This window comes from Gordionus sp. m RMFG-2023, chromosome 1, assembly GCF_954871325.1.
Source record: "Gordionus sp. m RMFG-2023 chromosome 1, tfGorSpeb1-WG-v2, whole genome shotgun sequence".
NCBI classification, from domain to species: Eukaryota; Metazoa; Nematomorpha; class Gordioida; order Chordodea; family Parachordodidae; genus Gordionus; species Gordionus sp. m RMFG-2023.
Window position 1 is genome coordinate 82,083,151 of NC_088775.1, and position 7,624 is coordinate 82,090,774.

Here is a 7,624-nt window from a genome sequence, read left to right on the forward strand (position 1 = left end):
TATTCAATTAAGTCAAGTTCTTTTGTTATGTTGATAAATCATTTAACATTTATTAAATTAAAGGACAAAACATATTTATGATTGTTTCTCATTATAAAAAGTGTGATATGAAGATGTTTAAATTTTTTAAAATCAATTGTTTTGATATTCGACAATAAAAACAATTATATATTAAAATATTATATTAGAAAAATTATCATTATATAATAAATTGGCTATTTTTTTCTTTTATTACATAATAAAATCTACTTTTAGATTAACATTCAAGATTTTGTCCTAAGAAAACTTCTTAAAATATTTACTAAGTTTTTCATTAAAAAAAAATTTAAATTGCAAATATAAAGGGCAAAGTATTTCAAAAATAAGATTGACTTAATTTTGATAAATGTTATATTTCAAATAAAATTCGAAAAATCATTAAAATTTTTGAAATATAACATTTAAAGTAAATTTCGGAGAAATGAGAGTATAACCATTATTAAGTTATAATAGTAACTTAAAGCCTTAAAAGCGAAAACCTTTATTAGCAAAGTTTATTTAAAAATGACTCGAGGTTAAGATAAGTTTGAGCTTTTTTAAGTACCAAACTATGATTTAGGTTTTTTATTTTAAATGTAACTGTAACAAATACATTTATTCATGTGTGTAGCCATGCGTTTCTCAGGATATCTTATGATGTTATAGGCCAATGATAATTATAGAAGCTCTTTCTCCTATCAGGTTTTTGAACACCAGATGTTTTAAAAGTTGTTCCAAAATAATTTAATTCTTTAAAATCCGAGAAATTTAGTGGCCAAAAAGGTAGTTTCTCTTTTTAGAGATCGGTTTTCATAAAATGATGAAAATTAAGATTTTAAATAAATTAGTAGAGATAATAATAAATTATTTGTGGTCTAAAACAGGGATGGGACCTTTGTTTTATCGTAATGGGTTATTTTGAGATGTTTTTCTAGTGAACTTAAGCTTCCTGATCTTGCCAGGAAATAATATTCAAATAGTTTACTACATCGGAGAGTTTATTTTTTTCAGGTTAGCTCATCAGAAGACAATTATTATATATTTTAGTAATGGAACTATTTTTTATAGCGTTAAGCAACAGGAAATGTTACAAGGAAATTTAGTAATGAAAAAAGAAGCTAAATAAGAGATTTAAATGATCGATAAAAAATCTTTTAGAAAAAAGCAACTGATTTTATTAAAGGTGCTTAAAACTTAATAAATAATACGTGGCACATTGGTCCACATTTTGTTTAAACTTCAATTTTATTAAATAATTATGGATATATACATAATTCTTAACCTTTAAAGTGTAGACTAGATATTTTAGCGACAAAATATACAGCTTTAAAAAAAATTTAATTTTGTATTTTATTTGGATAAACATTCCTGAACTCCACAACATGTTTATAGTTAGCAGGTTAGGACCATTAAATAATGGACTAAATTTAAAACTTTCAAATTCATATTATATTCAAGTTTTATAACTTTTAAAAATTCCCAGATTGCCAAATAAGTTTAAAACTTTTCTAAAGATTTTTTTATTGAGAAAGCTATATTTAACTGAAAAATTGAAATTATTGTTGATTTTGGTATTCAAAAACCTAATTTCTTCTGTAAAAATTAAAATGTTGGAATTTTTTAGCCAATAATACTCTATATTAGGTTTAAATGACAACTGTTATAAAATATCTCAGATTTTAATTGGACTATTACTTAGCAGTCTCTCATATGATATCAATCTGACAATTATTTATTATCTTATATAGCAAGCTCTGACGAGGCTAAGTTAAACATACAATAGTATAGAATCATATCTAGAAGTTTTCGAACATTATTGTAAAATAATTTCTGACTTTAAGAATTAGTTCCATTTTCAGACTTTCATAAATGAGAGGGTAATTTCCAGGAATAACAAGAATAATTCTATGTATCCCAAAATTTAGCATATTTAGCATAAGTAGCGAGATTAAAAAAATAAAAGGTTTAATTCTGATTTTTACTTTTTTTTGGTGAGATATTAGTGGCTCCGGATTGTATAACAGTTGTAATTTAAACCTAATATAGCTAATTATTTTTCATATATATAATTGGCTGAAAAAGAGTTAAAAAACTTTAGTAAAACTGAGTTTTAATAACATATCAAAAGTTTAAAAAAAATAAAATTTTCCGTTTAAAATATAACTTAAAAAATGGCAAAGTTTTTTTTAAAAATTTGACTTAAAAAATAATATCTTAATGTTATAAATACTTTGATTATTTTTTAAAATCATAATTGATTTATCAATTTAAGAGAAGAACTTAGCTTAATTGAATAAAAAATATTATCTTTAATAATAAATTTTTCACGAATATATAAATTCAAAATTTTATAGTTAATTAACATTAAATATTCTTCATTAAAAAAAAATAAACAAAATAGGGAATAAATATTTAATATAACTTAAATTTAAATTAGAGTGAAATGTGCCTCACTCTCATTTTATAAGAGAAATCAATTCAAACAATATTTCAAAAAAAATTTAATTGAATCATTTATTTTTATCTAATATATAGATTATAATGATATAAAGGGTAATATTCAATATAGTATAAAATCATATTTTTAAGTCTTCTAATAACTGTGTATAATATATATAAAAGGATGTGAATATTTGTTGATTTTCCTCGTGTTCTAAGTCACAAATTTTGAAAATAGGAGCTGCAATATCGTAATATTTTCTGGCTTTAAGAAAAAGTTCCATTTTGGGAGCTTCAAAAATGATAGGAGGATTCTCGGAAGTGTCATGAGAAACTATATACGTAAGTTTATCCTAAAATTTAGCGCCATATTTAGCATATGCGATATCATCATCATAGCCTGTAGTATCATTCTAGTTTATGACAAAAGAAATTATTTAAATGGATTAATAATTCAGATTTCTACCTTTTTTGGTGAGAGATTGGTGACTTTCGGTATAAAGGTGTTATTACATTTCATTTTGGGAGCCTTCTATTATAAAATAAATATATTGGATAATATAGGAAATTATTTAAATGAATATACCTTCTTTACCTAGTGAAATAGAATTTTGTATATCACTCGTACTAGGACTCATATTTATATTAGCATCGTATTTATCCATATTATAATATTTATTTTTTTTTACAATTTCGTTTATTATTAAAATAAAAAATTTATAATGAAAAATATTTAATGTGAATTAACTAAGAATTCTGGGTATATATTCCTGAAAAATTTATTATTAAAAATAATATTTTTGTTCAATTAAGTCAAGTTCTTTTGTTATCTTAATAAATCAATTATACCATTTATAATTAAAGGAGAATACATATTTATTGTTTATCATTAAAAGTGTGATATGGAGAGATATTTGTATTCAATTGTTTTGATGTTCGACAATACAAAAAATTACATATTATAATCTTCTTATTAAAGAAAATTATCATTATATATTAAATCGACTATTTTTTACTTTTATTACATAATAAAATCTATTATCATTAATAAACCAACAAGATTTTATCCTAAGAAAACTTCTTAAAATATTTAAAAAATAAAAAAATGATTGACTTTGATAAATAATCTTGTATTTAAAATAAATCATTAAAATTTTTATAATGGTGGTTGAACTTCTAAAGTAAATTTTGGAGAAATGAGAGTGTAACCATTCTCGAGGTATAATCGTAATTTAAAGCGCTAGCTAAAAGCCAAAATATTCTTAAAGGTAAAGTTTATTTAAGAATGGATATGGGTTATGACAAGCTTGGGGGTTTTTAAGCACTTGAATCATTTTAAGTTGCAAAACATGACATTAGTTTTAATAAAATGTAACTGTAACAGGTGTCTTAGAAATTTTCTAGAGGATTGGATAAGATTTTTTTTAATGTTTAGGGATCAGGGTTATGATAAGGTTGTGCCTTTTTAAGCACCAAATCATGGGTTATAGCTTTTCCCATAAAGTGATCAAAATAAAAAACGGAATAAGAACATGAATAGTTTTAGATTTAGCGAACAGTTTATAAACTATATATAGCTTAATAGTTAAATTTATATCACATATTATTCCCAGCCTTTTAAACTAAAACCTTCACTTATATTAAAGATCTGAAAAGTCCTTTCTGGCGTCCAAAAGTCTGGACTCGGAAAAATTTATAGAAATAATAACGCGAAGATTTGAACTTAGCAATAAACTACTCGGGCCATAACAATCAATATTTAAAATAAACTACCATACTTCGCAAATTTGGGATTTTTCGTAAAACTTTAATGAGCCAACATGTCAAGAAGGCTTTTTAAACAAATGAATAAAATATAAAAAAAAAATAATGCCGTAAATTTTAGGAATGGAATACTATGGTATTTTTGTAAAATAGATATTATAATTTCATAATCCTTGCAAAAGATTTTGTGATCCCTTTTCATTATATTATTGATTACATGGAAAATAAATTATATAAATTTTAAATAAGCTAAAATAGAGAAAGCTTACCGTGATAGCGCTTTTTAACTTGGAATTAAAACTTTTTTCTAAAATTTATTCATTGAAAGAATTATTACGAGTTTGAAAATAATCTTCAAAAAACTTCTGATAAAAAAGATTTTAGATCAAATTTTACCTAAAATGAGCAAAATCCTTTCTAATTTTTATGTATAAAAATTCTTTCAAGATAAAATTAAAAGAAATTTTTAAAAAATTTTTATTTTAAAGGAAAAATGTGTCTTTACTTATGATATGCTACTCTAATTCGGTTTCCTCTGCTTAAATCTTTAAAAAAATATTTTCAATCTAATATATATGAAAAATTTTAGGTTTAAATTATAACTGTTATAAAATAATAGCTTAGATTTTAATTGGAATGAAATGACGTGCCTTAATCTCCCCCTATATAAGAAGTCAGACAATAATTCATTCTTTATTTTTATTTAATATAATATTACAAACTATGATAAAATATTCAATATAGTATAAAATCATATTTTCAAGGCTTCTAATAACTGTGTAAAATATATATAAAAGGATGTGAATATTTGTTGATTTTCCTCGTGTTCTAAGTCACAAATTTTGAAAATGGGAGCTGCCATATCGTAATACTTTTTAGCTTTCAGAAATAGTTCCATCTTTGGGGCTTCAAAAATGAGAGGGGGATTACCAGGATTGGAATGATAAACTATATAAGTCGGTTGATCCCAAAATTTAGCGCCATATTTAGCATATGCGATATCGTCGTCATCGTCTGTAGTAGCATTCTAGTATGTGATAAAAAAATTATTAAGCATTAATCAATTAATAATACATTTTACCTTTTTTGGAGAGAGATTGGTGGCTTCCGGAATAAATGTTTTATTACATTTCAATTTGGGAATCTATCATTATGAAAAATATAAATATATAGGATAATATAAGAAATCATTTAAATGAGTATGCCTTGTTTTTGTCCAAACAATCAGAATTTTGGATATAACTTGTACTAGGACTCTTATTTAAATTATAATTGAATTTATCCATTTTATAATATATTTAAAATTTTTTCACAAATCGTTTATTATTTAAAAAAAAATCTCTAATGAAAAATATTTAATGTGAATTATAAAATAATCTAGGTATATATATTCCTGAAAAATTTATTATTAAAAATAATATTTTTATCCAATTAAGTCAAGTTCTTTGGTTATGTTGATAATCAATTAACATTTATAAAATTAAAGGATAAAACATATTTATGATTATAAAAAGTGTGATATGGAGATATTTGAATTTTTTAAAATCAATTGTTTTGATGTTCGACAATACAAACAATTATACATATTAAAATATTATAATTAGAAAAATTAATATTATATAATAAATAGGCTATTTTTTACTTTTATTACATAATAATGATTGACTTAATTTTGATAAATAATGTCGTATTTAAAATAAAAATCGAAAAATCATTAAAATTTTTGAAATGGAACACTTAAAGTAAATTTTGGAGAAATGATGGTACAACCATTCTTAAGTTATAATAGAAATAGAGTTAAAAGCGAAAATCCTTAGTAGCAAAGTTTATTTAAGAATGACTCGAGGTTATGATAAGTTTGGGCTTTTTAACTACCAAACCATGGGTTATTGATTTTTTATATTATGGAAAGAGAACGGAATGTGTATTCCGAAACCTTTCATTTAATCCATCTAACAGTTGCATATATTAGATTCTTTTTATTTTTTTTTTAAATAATAAATAATTATAAATCAATATACTATACTAACAAAGTAATACAATTAGCAAACATGAAGTAGATTAGAAATTAAAAAGATGGGAAACATTTTTATCAATTTAAAAAAAATTTTTTAACTGTTTTTTTTCTCTTATTAAATAAAATTTTACATGGAAAACTTTATTTTTAATTATAATAAAAAATCACCCATAGCCAGATAAGTGTTGAACGTTGTTTTTCGAAGCTCAAATTTATACCAACACCACAAAGAACGATATAAATGATAATCCTTTAGAAAATCTATTATTAGATGTAATAATTGATTAAGGATTAAATAAAGATTAATTAAAATGTGTAGATTTAAAAAATATCTTCATATTATTTTTTAGGAACTTTCCGAAGCTGGAACCGAACATTTATTTTTGAACGAAACGGGAACGCAAAAATGCCCGTGATCCGGGTCCTTGATCAATATAAAAGTATCATGAAAACAGAAATGCTAACTAATCATTATTTCCATGGGGGGGGGGGGTTCAACTCCTAATCCCTTGCCCACGCTTAAATATCCAATTTGTTTAACAAAATTCGAGGGTTATGGGGGGGGGGGAAGGAGGGTTAACCTCAAATAAAATATAATATAAATCAGAATCGGCGAATCCTACCTATTTAGTATTTATTGAGAAAAATATTTTCATTTTCAAATAATTTAATTAGATTTGTTTAGTATATCTTCTAAGCAATATAAAAATTCAATAAGATTTATCAAAATATTTGTTTTATTTCAATAAATGCAATTCCTACTTAAGTATACTGCATATTGTTTCATATATTTATTCAAATAAATGTGTTCCAGCGAAATTATTTGAACTTCCAAACATCTTTTTATATATTTAAATTAGAGCTGTAAAGTAACATCAATGAAATTAATTAATGGAGTGCCTTTCATTTTTTAAATTTTCCAAAATCAAGGTTATTAAATTATTTAAGCAAAGGTATATTTCGAATATTGCCATGATAAAGTAATATTATATATATTATAGATGAGTAAAATATTTTTGGGTTATATTCCCTTAGGGTAATACATGTAATTTAATAAATTAACATTTAATACTTAACAAATATATCTAATAGGCAAAGATTTATCTCAAGACAAATGACTAGGTACAGAGATTGATACGAGTGTAATCTTGAAAACTATTGATATGAGACAGAATAATGCGGAGATTCCAAAATTTATTGGTATAAGTTATCAAAGTGCCTATATTTAGATCATATGTTGATTTAGAATATTAATCTAAAATTTATAATGTTAAAATTATTATGACTTATATAATTAATGATATGAAGTGCCAAATTTCAAATAATTGACCATATTTTTCTTGTAAATTTAAATCATATGGATATGGTAGCTAATTTAAAAAAAAT